Source organism: Schistocerca serialis, chromosome 8, assembly GCF_023864345.2.
Source record: "Schistocerca serialis cubense isolate TAMUIC-IGC-003099 chromosome 8, iqSchSeri2.2, whole genome shotgun sequence".
NCBI classification, from domain to species: Eukaryota; Metazoa; Arthropoda; class Insecta; order Orthoptera; family Acrididae; genus Schistocerca; species Schistocerca serialis.
Window position 1 is genome coordinate 35,860,182 of NC_064645.1, and position 24,929 is coordinate 35,885,110.

A 24,929-nucleotide genomic window follows, 5' to 3' on the forward strand; every position below is an offset into this window, starting at 1 on the left:
GTAGCATGTTCATTCCATTCATTCGAACACTAGATTCTATGGCAGTGAATTCATACTACAGATTCTAATAGATTCCTAACAATATTTAGTTGTAGTAGTAGTAGTACTTCGATTCACACCATAGGTCCTCAACTAGTTACAGTGCAACGATCACACACTTTTTGTTAGCTGGGAGTAATATTATTTATTCAACACTGATTTCTGCTGTCGGCTTGGTGTGATAAAAATTTCATATCAATGTAAAAGAAATGTTAAACTACAGTCGTCCTTCATGTTGTTGTTGTGGTCTTCAGTCCAAGGGATATTTTGCCGCAGCTCTCCATGCTACTCTATCCTGTGCAAGCCTCTTCATCTCCGAGTAACTACTGCAAAAAGACTGTTGCAATTTCCGGCTCCTGTTTGGACTTTAGGCTAATGAATTTTTCATTTAATCCGTCCTCAAGCACCTGCATCCCTCTACCCCCTGAATCTGCTTACAATATTCATCTCTTGTCCCCGTCTACGAATTTTAGCCCCCACGCTTCCCTCCTGCACTTAATTGGTGATACCTTGATGCCCCAAAATGTGTCCTACCAACCGAACCCTTCTTTTAGTCGGGTTGTACCACAAAGTTCTCTTTTCCCCAATTCTGTTCAGTATCTCCTCATTAGTTATGTGATCTCCCTATCTAATCTTCAGCTTTCTTCTGTAGCACCATATTTAGAAAGCTTCTATTCTTTTCTTGTCTAAACTCGATGTTAACAAATTTCTCTTCTTCAGAAATGCATTTCTTGCCACTGTCAGTCTACATTTTATATTCTGCCTACTTCGACCATCATCAGTTATTTTGCTTCCTAAATAACAAAACTCATTTACTACTTTAAGTGTCTCATTTCCTAATCTAATTCCCTCAGCATTACCTGATTTAATTCGACTACATTCTATTATCCTTGTTTTGCTTTTGTTGATGTTAATCATATATCTTCCTTTCAAGGTACTGTCCATTCCGTTCAACTGCTCCTCTAAGTCCTTTGCTGTCTCTGACAGAATTACAGGGTTACTGGCAAACCTCAAAGTTGTTATTCTTTCTCCCTGGACTTTAATTCCTACTTCAATTTGTTTTTTCTTTCCTTTACTATTTGCTCAATATACAGATTGAATAACATTGGGGATAGACCACAACATTGTCGCACTCCATTCTCAACCACTTCTTCCCGTTCGTTCCCCTTGACTCTTGTAACTTCCAGGTGGTTTCTGCACAAACTGTAAATAGCCCTTCTCTCCCAGGATTTTACCCCCGCCACCTTTAGCATTTGAAAGAGAGCATTCCACTCAACAGTGTCAAAAGCTTTCTCTAAGTCTACAAATGTTATAAACGTAAGTTTAACTTTCCTTAACCTATCTTCTTTGTGAAATCGTAGGGTCATTATTGCCTCGAGTGTTCCTACATTTCACCAGAATCCAAACTGAACCTCCCCGAGATCCACTTCTACCAGTTTTTCCATTCTTCTGTAAAGGATTAGTGTTAGTATTTTGCAGCCGTGACTTATTGAATTGATCGCTTGGTAATTTTCCTAACTGTCAGCAACTGCTTTCTTTGGAACTGGTATTATTATATTCTTTTTGAAGTCTGAGGTTTTATTCGCCTGTCACATGCATGTTGCTCGCCAGATGGAAGAGTTTTGTCAGCGCTGGCTCTCTCAAGGCTATCAGCAGCTCTAACGGAATTTTGTCTACTCCCAGGGCCTTGTTTCGACCTATGTCTTTCAGTGCTTTGTCAAATTCTTCATGTGGTATCATATCTCCCTTCTCATCTTCCTCTATGTCTTCTTCCATTTCCACAATATTGCCACCAGGTATATCTCCATTGTATAGACCCTCTGTACACTCCTTCCACCATTCTGCTTTCCCCTCTTTGCTTAGGACTGCTTTTCCATCTGAGCTCTTGATATTTGTACAGGAGGTTCTCTTTTCTCCAAAGGTCTCTTTAGTTTTCCTGTAGGCAGTATCTAGCTTACCCCTCGTGATACATGCTTTTACATCCTTACATTTGTCCTCTAGCCACTCCTGCTTAGCCATTTCGCATTTCCTGTCAATCTCGTTTTTTAGACGTTTGTATTCCCTTTCGCCTGCTTCATTTTTGTATTTTTATATTTTCACCTTTCAATATCTCTTTTATTGCCCAAGGATTTCCAATAGCCCTCGTCATTTTACGTACTTGATCCTCTGCTGCCTTCACTATTTTATCTCTCAAAGCTAACCACTCTTCTTCTACAGTATTCCTTTCCTCTGTTCTTGTCAACCGTTCCCTAACGCTCTCTCTGAAACCCTCTACAAACTCTGGCTCTTTCAGTTTATCCAGGCCCCATCTCCTTAAATTCCCACATTTTTGCAGTTTCTTCAGTTTTAATCTGCAGTCCACCGCTAATAAATTGTGCTCAGAGACCACATCTGCCCCTGGAAATGTCTTACAATTTAAAACCTGGTTCCTTAGTCTCTGTCTAACAATTATATAATCAATCTGAAACCTTCCGGTGTCTCCAGGTCTCTTCTATGTATACAAGTTTATCATATGATTGTTAAACCAAGTGTTAGATTAAATTATGCTCTGTTTAAAATTCTACTAGACGGCTTCTTCTTTCATTCCTTTCCCGCAGTCCATGTTCACCAATTACTTTTTCTTCTTTCTTTTCCTACTATCAAATTCCAGACCCCCATGACTTGAATTTTCGACTCTCTTAACCATCTGAATAATTTCCTTTATCTCATCAACAGTTCCTCAATTTCCTCCGCGGCGCTAGTTGGCTTACAAACTTTTACACTGTGGTGGGTGTGGGCTTAGCGTCTATCTTGGCTACAATAATGCGTTCACCGTGCTGTTCATAGCAGCTTATCCACGTTTGTATTTTTTTACTCATTATTAAATCTACTCCTCCATTCATCTATTTGATTTTGTATTTATAGCCCTGTATTCACTTGACCAGAAGTTCTGTTCCTCGTGCCACTGAACTTCAGTAATTCTCACTACGTCTAACTTTAATCTATCCACACTCCGATCCACAGAACCCCAGGTTTGTATCTCCTGATAAATGGAATAAACAGAAACCTATCTAATTTTCATGCCATCATTACATATTGATGTGATTTTTAAACGAATATGTACTTATATTGTAAGTGTTTTAGATCTACATCTCCATGTACACTGAAGAGCCAAAGAAGCTGGTACACCTGCCTAATATCGTGCAGGGTCCCCGCGAGCAAGCAAAAGTGGCACAACACGACGTGACACGGACTCGACTAATGTCTGAAGTAGTGTTGGAGGTAATTGAGACCATTAATCCTGCAGGGCTGTCCATAAATCCGTAAGAGTACGAGGGAGTGGAGATCTCTTCTGAACAGCACGTTGAAGGCATCCCAGATATGCCCAGTAATGTTCATGTCTGGGGAGTTTGGTGGCCAGCGGAAGTGTTTAAACTCAGAAGAGTGGTCCTGCAGCCACTCTGTACCAATTCTGGACGTGTGGGGTGTCGCATTGTCCTGATGAAATTGCCTACGTCCGTCGGAATGCACCATGGACATGAATGGATGCAGATGATCAGACAGGATGCTTACGTACGTGTCACCTCTCAGAGTCGTATCTAGATGTATCAGGGGTCCCACATCCCTCCAACTGGACACACCCCACACACGATTACAGAGCCTCCACCAGCATGAACAGTCCACTGCTGACATGTAGGATCCTTAGATTCACGAGGTTGTCGCCATATCCGTACACGTCCATCCGCTCGATACATTTGAAATGAGACTCGTCCGACCGGGCAACATGTTGCCAGTCATCAACATTAAAGTTCCCACACTGACACTTGTTGATGACCCAGCATTGAAATCTGCAGCAATTTGTGGAGGGCTGCACTTCTGTCACGTTGAACGATTCTCTTCAGTCATTGTTGGTCCCGTTCTTGCAGGGTCTTTTCCCGGCCGCGGCGATGTCGGAGATATGATGTTTTACCGGATTTCGTATATTCACGGTACACTCGCGAAATTATCGTACGGGAAAATTCCCACTCCATCGCTACCTCGCACTCGTGCGCCGACTATAACACCACTTCAGACTCACTTAAATCTTGATAACCTGCCAGTGTAGCAGCAGTAACCGGTCCAAGAGCTGCGGCAGACACTTGTTGCCTTATTAGGTGTCGCCGACTGCAGCGCCGTATTCTGCCTGTTTGCATATCTCTGTATCTGAATACGCATGCCTAAACAAGTTTCCTTGTCGCTTCAGTGTACATGCATACTCTGCAAACCACCAAGAACTGCATGGCACAGAGTACAATCCATTGTACCAGTTATCAGCGTTTCTCTCCATTCAGTTCATGTGTGGAGTGCTGGAAGTTTAATTGACTGAATACCCCTGTCTACGCTGTAATCTTTGTAATTTTGTCCTCACGATTCCTACGTGAGCAATACATAGGGAGTTGTAGTATAATCCTAGAGTCATCTTTTAAAGTCTGTTCTTGAAACTTCAGTAGACTTTCTCGGATAGCTTAGGTCTGTCTTCAAGACTTTATAAGTTCAGTTTCTACAGCATTACTAACGCACTCCCATGGGTCAAACAAACCTGTGACCATTCGTTGTGCCCTTCTCTGTATAGTTCAATATCCCCTGTAAGTTCTACTTGGTACTGATTCCACACACTTTGTAATATTCTGCGATGGCTCCTTTGTAGACTGATTGCACTTTCCTCAGTATCCTACCGATAAACCGAAGTCTGTCACCTGTTTTACCCACAGCTGATCCTATGATCATTCCCTTTCATATCCATACAAACTGTTACATCTAGTATTTGTATGAATTGGTCGACTGCAACAGTGAATCATTGATATTATAGTCATAGGATACTACGTTTTTATCCGTTTTGTGAAGTGCACAATGTTACATGTTTGAACATTATAGCAAGTTGCAAATCTTTGCATCACTTTGAAGTCTTATCAAGATATATCTGAATATAAATAATTCAAAAGCCAAGACCGCTTAAACACTGTTCACTAGATAACCGGTTTCAACACACTAAAGGTGCGATCATCAGAGCTGAATGTAGCTTAACATGCATAAATCATTTGGATATAACGACACATGAGGCAGACCAGCTGATATAAAATCATTGTCGCAGAAATAAAAATTAGAAACAACGGCTCTCATGGTCATTCTATTCCATTTTTATTTCTGCGACAATGATTTTATATGAGGCAGACCGGCTCATGTATCGTTATATCCAAATGATTTATGCATGTTAAGCTACATTCAGCTCTGATGATCGCACCTTCACTGTGTTGAAACTGGTCATCTAGTAAACAGTGTTTAAGCGATCTTGGCTTTTGCATTATTTATACAACAGAGTGATCGCCCCACAACACACTATGTGTTCACTGCAATATATCTGAATATGTATGCAGTTTATTTCAGACAGTACTTCATTATAGATAACTGCATCATCCGCAAAAAGTCTGAGGCTAGTATCAATAATTTCTGCAAGGTCATTAATATACAACGTGAACAGTAAGGGCCTCAACACACTTTCCTAGTGTACACCCAAAGTTGCTTCTACATCTAATGATGACTCTCCATCCAAGATAACATGCTGTGTCCTCCCTACCAAAAAGTCCTCAGTCCAGTGACAAATTTCACTTGATGCACCGAATGATTAAACTTTTGGTAATAAACGTAGGTGTGGTACAGAGTCAAATACTTTTTGGAAATCGAGATATACATCTATCAGACTGCCATGATCCAAAACTTTCAGTATGTCATGTGAGAAAAGTGCGAGTTAGCTTTTGCATAATCAGTTGTTTCGGAAACCATGCTGGTTGGCATGGAGGAGGTTATTATCCTCAAGATAGCTCATTATGTCTGAGCATAGAATGTTTTCTTAGATGCTACAAGTTGATATCAAGGATATTGGTAGGTAGTTTTGTGGATCACTTCTTACTACCATTCTTGTAGACAGATGTGACATTTGCTTTCTTCCAATTACTGGGCATGGATTTTTGATTGAGGAATCTACAGTAGATTATAGTGAGAAGAGGGGCTATCTCAGCCGCAAATTCAATGTAGAATCTGATAGGGATTCCACTGGATTATGGTGCTTTGTTCAGTTTTAACGATTCCAGCTGATTCTCAATATCACTGAGACTAACACTTATTTTACTCATCTTTTCAGCTGTACTAAGAGTAAATTGGGGGGATTCTCGTGGGTTTTTCTTTTTAAAGGACTGTTTGAAAACGGAGGTAAACATTTCACCTTTCGCTGTGCTATCTTCGGTTTTAGTTCCTGTCTCATTCTTTTAAACATGAGCCAGAATTCCTTTACATTCTCCGCCCCATATGGAAAGTTTCAAGTTTCCCAATGAGATAGAGCGCTACTGATTTTTTATCTAGTTTACTGAACATATATATTTTATTGCTTTTTTTTAGTTGCCTTTTTCACTTTGGAAATCATTGTTGCCACAACTGGGTCATGATCACTGATACCAGTTTCAATGTGGACATCGTCAAAGAAGTCAGGTCTATTTCTTTCAGTTGGTCCAATATATTTTCATCATGATTGGGGTTTTCACAAAAGGAATTTAGTAACGTTAGGATATCTTATCACGACCACCACAAACAAAACTGTAATTTTCCCAATTGATTGTTGGATGATTAAAACCTCCGCCAATGGTTACTGTATGATTGGGGAACTTGCGTACAGGTGAACTGAGGTTTCTTCTAAAGTTTTTGATTACATCAGGAGATGAGTCTGGTGGGCGATAGAGAGATCCAGTTCCCATTTGATGCCCAAACCTGATACTGAGTCTTGCCCAAACTGTCTAATATGTAGCCCCAGTTTATATCTAGGTGGATTTGAGCCTCTTGTCTACTGAGATACAAGCCTATCTTTCTGATATACGCTTAAATTTTCCTTAAAAATCTTACTGCTATCAATTTCGGCCGTCAACCAGCTTTCTGTATCTAGTTCGTTGCGAGCTTTACCGTTTTTCAGGAGCGCTTTGAACTCTGGCACTTCGCTGTGTATGCCTCGGGAGTTAACCACTAGGATTCTAATGCTCTCAGCTGTAGGACGCATTTCTTTCGATCTTACCCAGGGACTTCTGGGTTTCCTACAGCTATCGCTGTCTGGATTGGATGGAGAGTCGCCTAATCCAAAAAAAGACCTTGTGCGCGCCCACACACAATCAGCTACCTGAGTAGCAACCCCTGACGTGTAGTGCACACCTGACCCATTTAGGGACACCCTACAGTTCTCAACCCTACGGCGCAAGTCCAAGAAGTTGCAGCCTGGCTTGTCACAGAGCTTTCAAAGTCTCTGGTTCAGTCCTTCCGCTCGGTTCAGAACCAAAGGACCACGGGGGACAATGCTGCAAATCGTGAGTTTCGTTGAAACTCCGTGTGCAGGGGTCATATTCTCTGCCAGACGCTGGAATGATCCAAGTGTGACGTTGGAGCCCATATGACAGGCATCATTTGTTGTAACGTGCACCACAATGTGCAGCTACTTGCACCCTGTTCCCTCAATGGCTGCCGGAATAGCCTCTTCGACTTGTTGAGAGAGGCCCCCTGGCATACACAACGAGTGCAGCTGCTGTCCTTTCCTGCTCCTTGCTGCCATTTCTCTAAGGGGTACCATCGGCCGACGATTAATAGACCACTACCATTTACCTGTCGCCTCCACTTCACACTGGACAAAACGGATTTTCTTAAAACAGGTGAATTGAATCCTACTGGCTAGTTTCAGTTTCAGTGAAAGACAGCATCTCGACTGGTGTAACACGCTTAACCCTCCACGGTCCCCGCCCACACTGTACAGGACGAGACGAGTGATGGCAGATCCTGCACTCTCTGCAGAGGAGACAGCGTCCACAGGATAGAAGGTGTCTATGGCACCAGTGCCACAGTAACAAAACCGTCAGGAAGCCTTCCAGCACACCGACTCACAGCACCTGCCAGTCGTTTCACAGTAGTCAGGACGATTTCCAGCTGCTGACGAATATCAACCAACTCGTCCTATGCTTGAGAACAGCATTCACAGTGGGGCTGCATTGTGGCTGGTGCAATGTATTGCAGGACAACGAACAAATAACTTTAAACTAAGCCTGCTGATTATCTTTTATACCTGTTGAGCTAAAAAATTACTATTTCCCTATAACAATTGGAGCAAATACACAAAACGAGATTTCTACTGAGGCAACAGAAAAACCTGTGGAGTATTACTAATTTCTTAAAACTTCTTGAGGTTAAATATAATTATTAGAAGACTCCAAAATGGAGTTAATTGAGACTAAATGTAAATTATATATACTCTCCTTTGAAGGAATACTAGATGCAACAAATATGTTAGAATATCAGCTACAGTAACTAAATAACAAACGCCGATTTACTAGATTTTAGGTTCTGCACATGACAATATTAACTTCCGAAAATTTAAAAAAATACACGTTTATTTGCTTTTATATTCAATGAAATTGGAGATGGTCTATTATTTGGCAGTAGCTGTGAATCACGAACACTGATTTGTTAGGAAATAAGTTATCCAAAAACACTCGTACTGGTAACTTATGAAAATATAGTTTTGTAAGCATCTGAAAATTCTCAGAAATAACCTATTCCGTACGTAATTATACAATGAAATTAGAGAACAGCTGTTTTGAGCGATGATAGGCCTATTGTTCTCAAAAATTTTAAAAGAACATAGGTTAGTTTAAGCCTTCAGTTGACGATTATAGTTTATTGCAGTATCGCAAATGTTCGAAATTTCACAATATATCACAATACAAACGGGTATTGGTGCCATCAATGACAGGTAATGCAAAAGTGACGTGACAATAAAATATGTGAGTCTGGAAACCAAATCCGCCCACGAATTTTGCACACACGGTCTCACGCAAAGGAAAATTCCGAAGCTGGCTTTTTACATATAAACAAACGTGAACCGCACGGATTTTGTACTTAGCTGTTACTGTGCAACTTCTACACTGGCGCGCCGACGAACAATATTGCAGTGTGAGTTTATCTTAGTCAAAGTCTAGAAAAGTGTGCAGAACAAACAAACCACGTCTTCTGCCTGTTGCAGCTAACAATGCTAACAACATTACGTTGTATATAAGGCACATAACATTTACATATGATTTCTAGAAGGTGGCAGTTGAGGACTCTGGAGGTGTGAACAATATGTGAACAGTTTCCATGATCATAATCTGTTATGGAGTAGTGGGACTTCTGTTTATGAACTCACACACTCCCATAGGGTTTATAAGCCGTTTTCTGATGAATGCTAGTATGATTCAGTCAACAGGGGTGCTTATGCAGGAGATCTTTTGCTGGTTATAACAGCGAGTGTTATTAACTGTGCTGTGAGACGGCGGTGCCTGCGTACTTGGAGAAATTCTGCAAACCTGCTAGGACACTGAAATATGTTCAGCTTTAGTGAAATGTTTACAGTAACCGTCGAATTCAGAGTTATTCTAGGTCACGGGGAGTCTGATTTTAAAAAGCTACCCTGAAATATTTTGGACAAAATTCGAATTTGGAATATTTTACATTAATTAGGTATATAGTGAGAAACTGAACAATTCATGCACTGCACTGTAGAGACTACATAACACTACTTTTACGGTAAAATTGTAGCAAAATGTCCCATGTTACAATCAAATTGTAACAAATTACTCCATGTTACAGCATAGTTGCAACGAAACACCCCGTGATACAGAAAATTGTAACAAATTACCCAATGCACCACTATGCTGCAGAAAAAGTCATTGAATTCCTACAAGCAGTAGAGTTCGCCGATAGCCTTAGGGTAGACCACAAATACAACAAGACCAGTCAGTACAAGTTCTGTCTCACTCACATACCAATCATTCTAATATGTGCAACGTCACTGCTTTCACAATTGTACAGTGCTGTTACCAAAGACCTCTTGGCTCCAACACTATTGCATCTCAATGGATTTTTCTATGATGCCCCAGTGGAAGTAAGATAGCTGTGCTAAGTTGTCAGAGGTGGCAGATGTATGATATCACAATGCAAGATGGTGATACAGAATTTCATTGATAATGTTGCAACCCAAGATGTCAATAAAAGACAGTGAACCTGTGAATACCTGTGCAGCCTACAACGTTACTAATCCAAAATAGTTGTTCTTATTTCTTTGGTGCTGGAGTCACCTACCCCCACCACTCATTATATGCTTCCGGGCTTAATGGCCAACAAGTAGACTCGACACTCGTGTCCTGTCTACTTCAGTGAAAGGCTGATCATCATGAAGCAGCAACACAGATCTGCCACCTCCAGAAAGAAACGAACAGTTGATTTTAATCACTAATCGCTTCATCTTCTTCTGTGTTGATTTTTATTATTCATTATGTATGTACATGCCTATGTCTTTTCGTGGTTTTCTATTATTTTTCAGCATAACTGCTCTCAGGCGCAGATTATGCAGTGCCTGACACATTTGAGCAGCAGCAAAAGTCAAGTTACCACACAGACATGATCCATGATGCAGGTCTCAACACGCTGGAGTGGAACTCAAACATGCAGAACTGTTTCCAGCCTTCAAGTTTCCACTATATCCATCACTTCTATCTCTAAGTCAGCATGCAGACACGCTCTATGATGAAGTGACTGACCCATCAGAGCAGGACACAGAGAATTGTTTCCAGCATCCGAGTTTCCACTATATCCAATGTCCTCAGATATAGCTTAATTGCAAGCAGTGCACAGTGCATTCAAAACGAATATGCTCTTAATCGTTACAACTCATACGTTGAGTGCTAGTGACAGTAAATATAATGTTGTAGTCATGTCCGCAGGTTGGGAGTTCAGTGAAATGGCGAGTTTTGATAATTCATGATTTAGTGACATGATAGTAGAGTTGTCATACCATCAACTGTGTCAGTTACGTCAGAATTTAACCCAAATAAATCCAATGACCAGTATTCAAAGATCTACAGCATTTTAGCTCGCATAATACGAGGTACAGAAATCTGGTTGAAACCTAAAATTGACAGAAGTGACATTTTTGGGGAAAATTTAAGTGTATATCGAAAGGATAGGCTAATGATATAGGGAGGTGGTGTATTTGTTGCAACAGACAAGAAACTCAGATCCACCGACATAGAAACTGAAGCTGCATATGAGATTGTTTGGGCAAGACTCAGTATCAAGGGTGGCCATAGAATGATAACTGGATCGTTTTATTGCTCATCAGACTCATCTCCTGATGTAACTGAAAACTTCAGAGAAAACCTCAGTGCACCTATACGTAAGTTCCCCAACCATACTGTAACCAGTGGCGGAGAATTCAATCATCCAACGATCAACTGGGATAATTACAGTTTTGTTAGTGGTGGCCGAGATAAGATATCCTAACGTTACTAAATGCCTTTTGTGAAAACTACCTAGAACAGATAATTTGAAACCCCAATCATGATGGAAATATATTGGATCTAATTGCAACAAATAGACTTGACTTTTTTGAGGATGTTCACATCAAAACTGATATCACCGATTATGACGCAGTTATTACTAGAATGATTACCAAAGTACGAGAGGCTACTAAAACAGGCGCAAAGATGTATATGTTCAGCAAACTAGATAAAAAATCGGTAGCGTCCTGTCTCAATGAGGAGCTTGAAACTTTTTGTGTGGGGTGGAGCATGTAGAAGAACTCTGCCACAAGTTTAAAATAATAGTTGACCATGCACTGGATAGATATGTTCCCAGTAGAACAGTTAATAATTAAAGGGACCCTCCATAGTTACAGTCACTGAAAAGAAACTTAAATAGAAACAGCGAGTACTGTGTAATAGGTGAAAAACAAAATGTGTGTGAATTCCTAAGGGAGCAAACTGCTCGGGTCATCGGTCCCTAGACTTACACACTACTTAAACAAACTTATGCTAAGAACAACACACACACACACACAGACACACATGCCCGAAGGAGGATCAAATCTCCGGCGGGAGGGGCCATGCAATCCGTGACATGGCGCCTCAAACTGCACGGCAGGTATAAAACAAAGCATAGGACTATAGATAGAGGGATGCTGAATGAAACGCATTTAGCTGTCACAAGAGCAATGCATGAAGCCTTCAGTGACTACCTTAGCAAAATATCGTCAAATTGTCTTTGATAAAACCCAAAGAAATTCTGTTCATATGTAAAGACTATTAGTGGCAGTGTTCAGTGCCTAGAGAATGAGACAGGAACTGAAACTGAAGGTAGCAAATGAAAAGCTGAAATGTTTAACTCAGTTTTGAAATGTAGCTTTACAAAAGAAAACCCACCAGAAATGGACCAATGTAATCCTCGTATCTCTGAAAAATTGAATGAAATAAGTATTAATATCAGTGGTGTTGAGAAACAACTGAAATCGTTAAAACTGAACAAATTAACAAGGCCCAATGGAAACCCTGTCAGATTCAATAATGAATTTGTGGCTGAGTTAGTCCCTCTTCTAACTATAATCTATCGTAGATCATTCAAATAAAAAACCGTTCGCAGTTTTCGGAAAAAAGCACAGATCAGACCCGTTGACAAGATTGGTAGTCGAAGTGATCCGCAGAACTACAGTCCAGTATATAAGGTGTGACAATAAATTAATGAGACTGATTTTCTTTGCAAGATGTGGCAACCCTGCAGGCTTGCATAGGCACAATATCTTTGACCTTGGTCTATAAGCTGCTTCTAGTCCAAGCAGCACATCGATGCAACTGCTCAGTCGTGAGTTATGCTGTAATCAGTTAACATGTGTTTGAGTCTCTCGTCACAGAAATGGAACAATGTATTGCGCAACGGTATGCCATTTCTTTTTGCATTAAATTCAGTGAAAACGCAATGACAACTTACGGCAAGCTTCAGAAGGCTTTTGGAGAGGAGGTATGTCAAGAGCTCAAGTTTTTCGTTGGTATAAAATATTTAGTGAAAGCAGAACGAATGTTGAAGATGAAGACCGCAATGGACGACCATCAACCTCACGGGTGGATGTCAGCTTGGCCAGTGTGCGTGAACTCGTACAATCTGATCAAGGATTATCTGTGAAAATGATTGCAGAAGAACTGAACAGCAACCAAGAAACGGTTCGTCTAATAATAACTGAAGATCTTGGTATCAGAAAGATTTATGCAAAAATGGTCCCCAATAATCTCACACACCAACAGCAAGAAACATGGAAAAATGTGGCAGCCAATCTGTTAGAGCAAATGGAAATCAATCCAGAATTGTTGAGCTGTGTTATCACAGGTGATGAAAGTTGTTTTTTTTCAGTACGATCCAGAGACAAAACTCCAAAGTTTGCAATGGTGCTCAGGGGGATCACCCAGATCAAAAAAAGCTCGCACGTCAACGTCAAAAGAGAAATGCATGCTTGTGTGCTTCTTTGATTCCAAGGGAATTGTTCATAAAGAGTGGGAGCCTCCTGGACAAACAGTTAACCAATATTACTACAAATAAATTTTAGAAAGACTACGTAAAAGAGTTCTTTGTGTCCGTGCCAACATTGCTGATAATTGGATTCTGCATCACGATAATGCGCCATCCCATACTGCTCGGTCAGTACAGCAATTTTAACCTCAAAACAAATTTCAGTACTACCACAGCCACCTTATTCACCAGATATCGCTCTGTGCAACTTTTTTCTATTTCCAAGAGTCAAAACGGCGGTCAAGGGACACCATTTTCAAACAACACAAGATGTCCAAAAAGCTGTGACGAGGGTCTTGGAGGATATTACATAAGATGAGTTCCAGAAATGTTACCATCAATGGCAGAAGCGCTGGAAAAAGTGTTTGCAATAAGATGGGAACTACTTTGAAGGAGACAACACTAAACTTGACTAAAACAGTAAGCAACATTTTTTTCACATCAGTCTCATTACTTTATTGTCGCATCTCGTACTTGACATCGATTTGTTGTTGGATCTTCGAACATATTCTGAGATCAAACATAATGAGGTATCGTGAACATAATGACTTCCTCCATACCAATCAGCATGGATTCCATAAACATCGATCATGTGAAACACAACTCGCACTTTTATCACATGACATAATGAAAAACGTGTAAAGGTAGTGATTTAGATGCAGTATTTCCTGACTTCCAAAAAGCATTACACTAAGTACCACGCCTATGATTATTGTCAAAAGTACAGTCATATCGTATAGTAAGTCAAATCTGTGAATGGATTGATGATTATGCTGTTAGGGAGGATGTGGGAAATGTGCCCCAGGAAAGTGCGTTGGGATCCTTGCCATTCATGTTATATATAATGACCTTGAAGACAATATTAATAGTGTCATCATGTGCGCTTCTGTATCTGCACAGCGAGTGTACTAATGTGTGCAAACTTAGCTTACCACTTAGTGCGCAAATGGACAACACATCTGGACTGTCTTCTCAAGCCCAGACTGTTAAACAGACATTCTAAATAAATCTGAACTTGGCCCTGTAAGGCAGCTAATATCAGGTGTGGATCACAACAATAATCATCATAAATGCTGCTGTCACGTAACTTTGGGTTCTGTTCTAGAAAGACAACACAGCTATTCCCTTTTTTATTCTACATATAATTTATTAACTGTACTTTCAGGGGTCAAGTGATACACAACAATCATGTTCAATTAATTTTGACACTCAATAACAAAATATTTAACTCTTGGACATAATGACTTGATGATTATTAAAATCATTAGCTCTACACATAAAAATTTTTTATCACAGGAAAGAATGATTAATATCTTCATCAGCTCATTTAAATCTACATTGTCGTAGCTGATCAATGCACTGAGTTGGTGGAGAATAAATTTACTTTTTGTACCAATGAAAAAACTCTCATGTACTCAATGTGAGGGTAGGTTAGTATCCAAGCTTTTGAAATTCAATGGTCAAAGTATATGCAAGTCCGAGTGAGCAAAATCTAGACTCAACATTTACAGTGGCCTAATGCACGATGGTACTTTATCAAGTTTCACCTGCAACGGCATTGTCTCTGTGCTGGATCTGAAATGCTAATTCCCTACTCTGGCCTTGACTGAATTCACTCAGTCTCAACCTTCCTGCATTCTGTAGGATGTTAATCTTTCCCTAGGTGAAATAATGACTGTTGCACCCTCGCTGAGGGTTGGAGTGACATGTACAATTTCTTTGCCTGCGAAAATTCCCGTAGGTGTAATTATCTACCTCTTTGCTATCTGTCGCCACGATGTGTGAAGCGTATCATCCTCACTTTGCAGAAAGCAAAGCTCTCAACACCCTCGCTTATTTCCACACACCTGTGCGGTCCACTGTGAGAAAAGAAAGAGAGATCTAGCCATTTTAGTTCTCAAAATGCTTTTATGTAACGGAGATCTCCCCAATGTGCCGTGTCTGTGTCGCCCAGTTTGTCTTCAGCCAATCACCGTCTCACTAGAGGTGAATTTAATTTTTCTTGCTGGGTCATAGCCTAGTCCTGTTAATGCTGTGCAGCCACTTACCCTCAGTCCCGGCTGTATTTACGTTAAAAGGTATAATGTATTGTTCTGGCCTTATACCTTTCTGCACTGAAGCTCGCCGTCCTCTTGTTAAATGGGGTTTTCCGATGCCATCAACCGCCTGCTCGGTTTGTCTCCAAAATGTGTTTCACTTTAATTTGTTTATTCATGCCCCTGTCCATATATTGATAGGTATTGTTTTTTTTTTAGTTTTTGCTATGTAAGATTAACTGCAATAGCCTCTTGTTGATATAATATAATAATTATTTTCTGAGGATCTCATACTGTATCGTACTGTCGTTACGGATCAAGCTGGTGTAAGGTCTGTAAAATCCGGATATCTTATGACAGTAACTTCAGACATTTTGCAGATGATGCAGTTATCTATAATGAAGTATTGTGTGAAAGTAGCTGCATAAATATTCAGACAGATCTTGATAAGATATGAAAGGGGTGCAAAGACTGACAGCTTCCTTTAAATGTTCAAATGCGTACAATTGTGCACTTCACAAAACGGAAAAACGTGGTCTCCTATGACGACAATATCAATGAGTCACTGTTGCAATCGGTCTTGTCATACAAATACCTAAGTGTAACATTTGTAGGGATATGAAATGGAATGATCACAAAGGCTCAGTTGTGGATATAAAAAATGGTAGACTTCGGTTTATTGATAGAATACTGCCGAAGTGTAGTCAGTCTACAAAGCAGATTGCTTACAAATCACTTGTGTGAGTCATCCCAGAATATTCCTCAATCGTATGAAGCCTGTACCTAGTAGGACTAACAGGGCGTATTGAACTCATACAGAGAAGGCAGCACCAATTATCACAGGTCTGTTTGATCCATGGGAGAGTGTCACAGAGATAATGAAGGAACTGAACTTACAGACTCTTTCGTTGTTGTTGTGGTCTTCAGTCCTGAGACTGGTTTGATGCAGCTCTCCATGCTACGAGGTGCGGCTAGAAAAAAACCGGACTGATGCTGGAGAAAATATTTATTTACAATTATTTACAATTTCATGTTATCTCCTTCAATGTACTCTCCTCCTCGGTCTCTACACCGCTCCATACGAATTTTCCACTGTTCATAGCAATGCTGCAGATCATTTTCGGTAAGTCCATACATTACTTCCGTCGCTTTTTTTTTACTGCTTCAACAGTCTCAAATCTAGTTCCTTTCAAAGCTGACTTGACTTTAGGGAAAAGAAAAAAGTCACAGGGGGCCAAATCAGGTGAGTAGGGTGGATGATCTAAGATGGGAATGTTGTGTTTTGCCAAAAACGTATTCACTGACAACGCACTGTGAGCTGGGGCATTGTCTTGGTGAAGGATCCATGACTTTTTTCTCCACAAATCGTTCCGTTTTCTCCGTACTCGCTCACGTAGGGTAGCCAGGACGCTAATGTAGTAATGCTGATTCACTGTTTGTCCCTCTGGTACCCAATCAATGTGCACAATCCCTTTGATGTCAAAAAAAAAATCATCATTGCCTTGAATTTCGATTTTGACATTCGTGCTTTTTTTCTGTCGTGGAGAACCAGGAGTTTTCCAATGCATCGATTGGCGTTTAGTTTCGGGATCGTAAGTAAAAAACCACGATTCATCGCAAGTAATAACATTTTGTAAGAAGGTGAGATCACTTTCAATGTTTTCCAGGATGTCAGAACAAATCATTCTTCGGCGTTCCTTCTGTACAATTGTGAGACACTTTGGAACCATTTTTGAACACACTTTGTTCATGTTGAAACTTTCATGAAGAATCCGCCTAACACTTTCCTTGTCAACTCCTGTTAACTCAGAAACTGCTCTGATTGTTAAACGGCGATCTTGTCGAACAAGTTTACCGATTTTTTCAATGTTTGCATCAGTTTTTGCTGACAATGGTCTGCCAGTGCGAGTGTCATCACTGGTGTCTTCGCGGCCATCTTTAAATCGTTTAAACCACTCAAACACTTGTGTTCGCGATAAACAATCATCGCCGTACACTTGTTGTAACATTACAAACGTTTCACTTGAAGATTTTCCTAGTTTGAAACAAAATTTGATGTTAACACGCTGTTCTTTCTGTACACTCAACATTTTCCGACGCACAGACAAAACGTCAACTACTTAAAACAGACGCCACGGACAGACTGAGTGCAGGAGGCAGATGAAACTCGAGCAGTAGGCGGAGTGAGAGTCACGTGACATCCCACGCGACTTTCAGCCTTATTGCATTCGTTTTATTGTTTCACCAGTACTAGTCCGGTTTTTTTCTAGCCACACATCGTACTCTATCCCGTGCAAGCTTCTTCATCTCCCAGTACCTACTGCAACCTACATCCTTCTGAATCTGCTTAGTGTATTCATCTCTTGGTCTCCCTCTACGATTTTTACCCTCCACACTGCCCTCCAATGCTAAATTTGTGATCCCTTGATGCCTCAAAACATGTCCTACCAACCGATCCCTTCTTCTAGTCAAGTTGTGCCACAAACTTCTCTTCTCCCCAATCCTATTCAATACCTCCTCATTAGTTACGTGATCTACCCACCTTATCTTCAGCATTCTTCTGTAGCACAACATTTCGAAAGCTTCTATTCTCTTCTTGTCCAAACTAGTTATCGTCCATGTTTCACTTCCATACATGGCTACACTCCATACAAATACTTTCAGAAACGACTTCCTGATACTTAAATCTATACTTGATGTTAACAAATTTCTCTTCTTGAGAAACGCTTTTCTTGCCATTGCCAGTCTACATTTTATATCCTCTCTACTTCGACCATCATCAGTTATTTTACTCCCTAAATAGCAAAACTCCTTTACTACTTTAAGTGTCTCATTTCCTAATCTGATTCCCTCAGCATCACCCAATTTAATTTGATTACATTCGATTATCCTCGTTTTGCTTTTGTTGATGTTAATCTTATATCCTCCTTTCAAGACACTGTCCATTCCGTTCAACTGCTCTTCCAAGTCTTTTGCTGTCTCTGACAGAATTACAATGTCATCGGCGAACCTCAAAGTTTTTACTTCTTCTCCATGAATTTTAATGCCTACTCCGAATTTTTCTTTTGTTTCCTTTACTGCTTGCTCAATATACAGATTGAATAACATCGGGGAGAGGCTACAACCCTGTCTCACTCCTTTCCCAACCACTGCTTCCATTTCATGCCCCTCGACTCTTACAACTGCCATCTGGTTTCTGTACAAATTGTAAATAGCCTTTCGCTCCCTGTATTTTACCCCTGCCACCTTCAGAATTTGAAAGAGAGTATTCCAGTTAACATTGTCAAAAGCTTTCTCTAAGTCTACAAATGCTAGAAACGTAGGTTTGCCTTTTCTTAATCTTTCTTCTAAGATAAGTCGTAAGGTTAGTATTGCCTCACGTGTTCCAACATTTCTACGGAATCCAAACTGATCTTCCCCGAGGTCCGCTTCTACCAGTTTTTCCATTAGTCTGTAAAGAATTCGCGTTAGTATTTTGCAGCTGTGACTTATTAAACTGATAGTTCGGTAATTTTCACATCTGTCAACACATGCTTTCTTTGGGATTGGAATTATTATATTCTTCTTGAAGTCTGAGGGTATTTCGCCTGTCTCATACATCTTGCTCACCAGATGGTAGAGTTTTGTCATGACTGGCTCTCCCAAGGCCATCAGTAGTTCTAATGGAATGTTGTCTACTCCCAGGGCCTTGTTTCGACTCAGGTCCCTACGTATTGCTCACATAGGGATCGTGAGAACAAGATCAGAATAATTACAGTATGCACAGGAGCATTCAATCAATCTTTCTTCCTGCACTCCATACATGAATGGAACAGAAGAAACCCTATTAACTGGTACAATGGGACATATCCTCTGCAGTGCACTTCACAGAAGTTTGCGGAGTATAAGATATAGATTTAGATTCTAGATTGTCATGAAATATATGTTGGGGGCTACCCAGAAAAAGTCAAAATATACAACAATGAGAACAGCACATGGTGCACTCACTTTCACTTCACTTTTACATTGAGAAAATTGATAATGGTAGCTCAGTCATCCAGCACGTGGCTGGTAAACGCTTCAGTGCCACCCTTATATGTACGAATTTTATGGAAATTTTTAGCAATGGATTGTAATGCTTGTCCATCCGAACACTTCAGAAGAAGAAGAAGAAGACGAGGAATGCATTGCTTTAAATTTCTATGACTGTTTTGCATCAACACAGAGATGCAGGAGCATCAGTGCTTGACGTTGGTGCAGAAAACCTCGCTAATTTGAACTAGTATTGTAGTTGTCCATAATACCATAGCAACGCTAGCAGACATTACAGATTTGCAGAATGACCTGCAGAGGACTCACAGTTGACCCTGAACGTGAATAAATGTAACACAGAGCACATACATAAGAAAACAAATCAGCTACTCCACAACTACACTATTGATGGCAAACTGAAGGGAACAGTGTTATTTTTATGGTCTTCAGTCCAGAGACTGGTTCTGACGCAGCTCTCCACGCCACTCTACTCTACGCAAGCCTCTTCAAATCTACGAAAAACTACTTCAACCTAAATCCTTCTGAATCTGCTTAGTGTATTCATCTCTTGGTCTCCCTCTACGAGTTTTACCCTCTGCACTTCCCTCCAATACTAAATTGGTGATCCCTTGATGCCTCAGAATGTGTCCTACCAACAGATCCCTTCTTTTAGTCAGGTTGTGCTACCAAGTCCTCTTCTCCCAAAATCTATTCAGTACCCCCTCATTAGTCACGTGAACTACGCATCCAATCTTCAGGATTCTTCCATTGCACCACATTTTAAAAGCTTCTTTTCTCTTCTTGTCTAAGCTATTTATCACCCTACATTGTTTGTCGTCCATGTTTCACTTCCATACATGGCTACACTCCATACAAATACTTCAGAAAAGACTTCCGGACACTTAAATCTATAATCAATGTTAACAAATTTCTCTTCTCCAGAAATGCTTTGCTTGCCATAGCCAGTCTGCATTTTGTATCCTTTATACTTCGACCGTCATCAGTTATTTTGCTCCTCAAACAGCGAAACTCATTTACTACTTTAAGTATCTCATTTCCTAATCTAATTCCCTCAGCATCACCTGATTTAATTCGACTACATTCCATTATCCTCGTTTTATTTTTGTTGAAGTTCGTCTTATATCCTCCTTTAAAGACACTGCCCATTCCACTTAACTGCTCTTCCAGGTCCTTTGCTGTCTCTGACAGAATTACAATGCTGTCGGCAAACCTCAAAGTTTTTATTTCTTCTCCATGGATTTAAATCCCTTTTCCAATTTCTTCTTTTGTTTCCATTACTTCTTGCTCAATATACAGATTGAATAACACTGGGGATAGGCTACAACCCTGTCTCACTCCCTTCTCAATCACTGCATCACTTTCATGCCACTCGACTACAACTACCATCTGGTTTCTGTACAAACTGTAAATAGCCCTTCAAAAAATGGTTCAAATGGCTCTGAGCACTATGGGACTCAACTTCTGTGGTCATCAGTCCCCTAGAACTTAGAACTACTTAAACCTAACTAACCTAAGGACATCACACACATCCATGCCCAAAGCAGGATTCGAACCTGTGACCGTAGCGGTCACGCGGTTCCAGACTGAAGCGCCTTTAACCACACGGCCACACCGGCCGGCAAATAGCCCTTCGCTCCCTGTTTTTACACCAGCCACTTTCAGAATTTGAATGACAGTATTCCAGTCAACATTGTCAAAAGCTTTTTCTAAGTCTACAAATGCTAGAAACGTAGGTTTACCTTTCTTTAATCTATTTTCTAAGATAAGGCCTAGAGTCAGTGTTGCCTCAAGTGTTCCATCATTTCTACAGAATCCAAACTGATCTTTCCTGAGGTCAGCTTCTACCAATTTTTCCATTCGTTTATAAAGAATTTGTGTTAGTGTTTTGCAACCACGACTTATTAAACTGATAGATCGCTATGTTTCACACCTGTCAACACCTGCTTTGTTTGGGATGGGAATTATTACATTCTTCTTGAAGTCTGAAGGTATTTCGCCTGTCTCATGCATCTTTCTCACCAGATGGAAGAGTTTTGTCATGGCTGGAATACCAAGGGTATCAGTAGTTCTAATGGAATGTTGTCTACTCCCGGGGCCTTGTTTCGACTTAGTTCTCTGAACGCTCTGTCAAATTCTTCATGAAGTGTCATGTCTCCCATTTCATCTTCATCTACGTCCTTTTCCATTTCCATAATATTGCCCTCAAGTACATCACCCATGTATCGAGCCTCTGTATACTCCTTCCATCTTTCTGCTTTCCCTTCTTTGCTTAGAACTGGTTTCCCATCTCAGCTCTTGATATTCATAGAGGTGGTTCTCTTTTCTCCAGAGGTCTTCTTAATTTTCCAGTAGGTGGCATCTATCTTACTCCTAGTGATATATGCTTTTACATCCTTACATTTGTCCTCTAGTTGTCCCTGCTTAGCCAGTTTGCACCTCTCTTCGATCTCATTTTTTAGGCGTTTCTATTCCTTTTCGCCTGCTACATTTACTGCAGTTTTATGTTTCCTCCTTCATCAGTTAAATTCAATATCTCTTTTGTTACTCAAGGAATTCTACTAGCCTTCTTCTTTTTACCTACTTGAGCCTCTGCTGCTTTCACTATTTCATGTCTCAAAGCTGCCTATTCTTATTCTACTGTATTTGTTTCCCCTGTTCTTGTCAATCGTTCCCCAATGCCCTCTCTAAAACCCTCTGCAACCTCTGGTTCTTTCAGTTTATCCAGGTTCCATCTCCTTAAATTCCCACCTTTTTGCATTTTCTTCAGTTTTAATCTACAGTTCATAATCAATAAACTGAGGTCAGAGACCACATCTGCCCTTGTAAATGTCTTACAATTTAAAACCTAGTTCCTGAATCTCTGTCTTCCACGTATTGAACCTTCTTTCACAGTTCTTAAATCGAGTGTTAGCTATGATTAAACTATGCTCTGTGCAAAATTCTACCAGATGGCTTCCTCTTTCATTCCTTTCCCCCAGTCCATATTCACCTACTACTTTTCCTTCTCTTCCTTTTCCTACAATCGAATTCCAGTTCCCCATTAGCATTAAATTTTCGTCTACCTTAACTATCTGAATAATGTCTTTTATCGCACCACACATTTCTTCAGTCTCTAAATCCTCTGCGGAGCTAGTTGGCATATAAAGTTGTACTATAGTGGTAGGCGTGGGCTTTGTGTCTATCTTGGCTACTATAATGCATCCACTATACTGTTTGTAGTAGCTTACCCATGCTCCTATAATTTTATTCATTATTAAATCTACTCCTGAATTACCCCAACTTGATTTTGTATTTATAACTCTGTATTCACATGACCAGAAGTCTTGTTCCTCCTGTCACCGATCTTCACTAGTTCCCACTATATCTAACTTTAATCTATGTATCTATTTTCCTTTTTAAATTCTCTAACCTATGTGCCCTATTAAGGGATCTGACATTCCATGCTCCGATCCGTAGAATGCAAGTTTTGTTTCTTCTGACGACGACATCCTCTTGAGTAGTCCACGCTTGGAGATCTGAATGTTGGACTATTTTACCTGCAGAATATTTTACCCAAGAGGACGCCATCATCATTTAGCCATACAGTAAAGCTGCATGCCCTTGGGAAAAATTACGGCTGGAGTTTCCCCTTGCTTTCAGCCGATTGCAGTACCAGCACAGGAAGGCTGTTTTGTTTGATGTTATGAGGCCAGATTCAATCATCCAGACTGGTGCCACTGTAACTACTAAAAAAGCTGCCGCTTCTCCTCAGGAACCACATGTTTGTCTGAGCTCACAATAGATACCCCTCCGTTGTGGTTGCACCTAAGATATAGCAATCTGTATCACTGAGGCACACAAACTGGGGTATCAAATACTGGTACCAAAGGAATCCTCCACTGTACAACATTACGTGGCTTGTGGAGTATGATATAGACGTACATGAATATATATTAATTCAAATTACAATGAGTAAATGACTGCTCCTATCTAAACTGTGTTTCACTGACCAAACTGTAAACATGTTGGATGAAATATTCTGGTTGCTTAAGTACAAATGACAGCTAGAATGATGTACACGCTCAGTACCGGCACTCTAGAAAAGAGGCAGACAAGTCATATTTGGTATAGGATCTGGATACACTGATCAAATTTAAACAAATAGTTGTTCGTGTGCAGGATACGAACATATCCAGTATATCAATTCTTGATGTGGTAGACCATCCATAAGAGGTATAAAAGTGCAAGAGTATACCTGGAAAGAGACTTCACAATGTGCCTATAATGATTTGAACATCAGTGCTTGCTATTAGAGCTTGGAGCTCTGGTACTTTTCCAACAAAGCTACTACAATCTATAACTATTATGCTGATGGGTTCCTAAATGTACATTCTTCCTGTATTCGACCTTTACATACAAGCACATGAAATTATGTAAAAGTGTAAGTAAAAGGGGGATCCTGATACATTAAATTGAGCAAAGCTGATATATTTGTCCAAATACCAGATGATGACTTACTCAAGTGTCCAATGCTTGTAGAATCAAACAGAAGAATACTGAAAGGCACTCTCGTTCAAGAAGTCCACCTGCGTACTCTGGTGGTTTCAGTTCTCATTCGAGCAGAGGCGGATTGGTAACCACATAATTTATGTCCACTCATGTCACTGACTACATCTATCTGATCCTGCATTTCCCATCTATCATGTGAAGTTGTTAATATAACGCCAATAGTCCTATGATTCTTGACATAGTGGAGGGAAGTTTAAAATTCTCTCTCTTGCATCCACTCACTCACACACATTTACAAGGTAAACTGGAAAGCATTATATAATTTATATTAAATATACCTTTACTAATATGTAAATTTAAAGTTTTTTTGAATTTGTATCTTTAATTTTTTTGTTTTAATTAATTTTACATGACTTATGCATGATATTTTGTTTCTAATATCTATTTAATTTAAATAATTTATTTTAATATATCACAGATAACTAAATATATATACCCATACATTTTACTTTATTAGTATAAACTGATTATTTTAAGTTATATATTTATCTAGAATTAGAGCTCCTTATGATTTTAGTTTATAATAAGTTATTATTTAATAACATATTTAATTATATTCAGAGAACTCTATTACAAAATAGTGATAGGATACAATATATATAAATATTTAATATCATATAAAACAGTATATTAATATAATTAATATTTGTAATTATAATAATATATTTTAATAAGTTACCTAATATAGATTAGTTAATGTTTAAATTTTGCTACAAAAAGTATATAATATATTCTGTTAAATCTATTATATTATTTGATCTTTCATTATTATTATAGAGAAAATAGACTAAATGAAAAAACAGTAATATAATATACATTCATTGGAATGCAAGTTCTATATTTATCGTTATTTATATATAA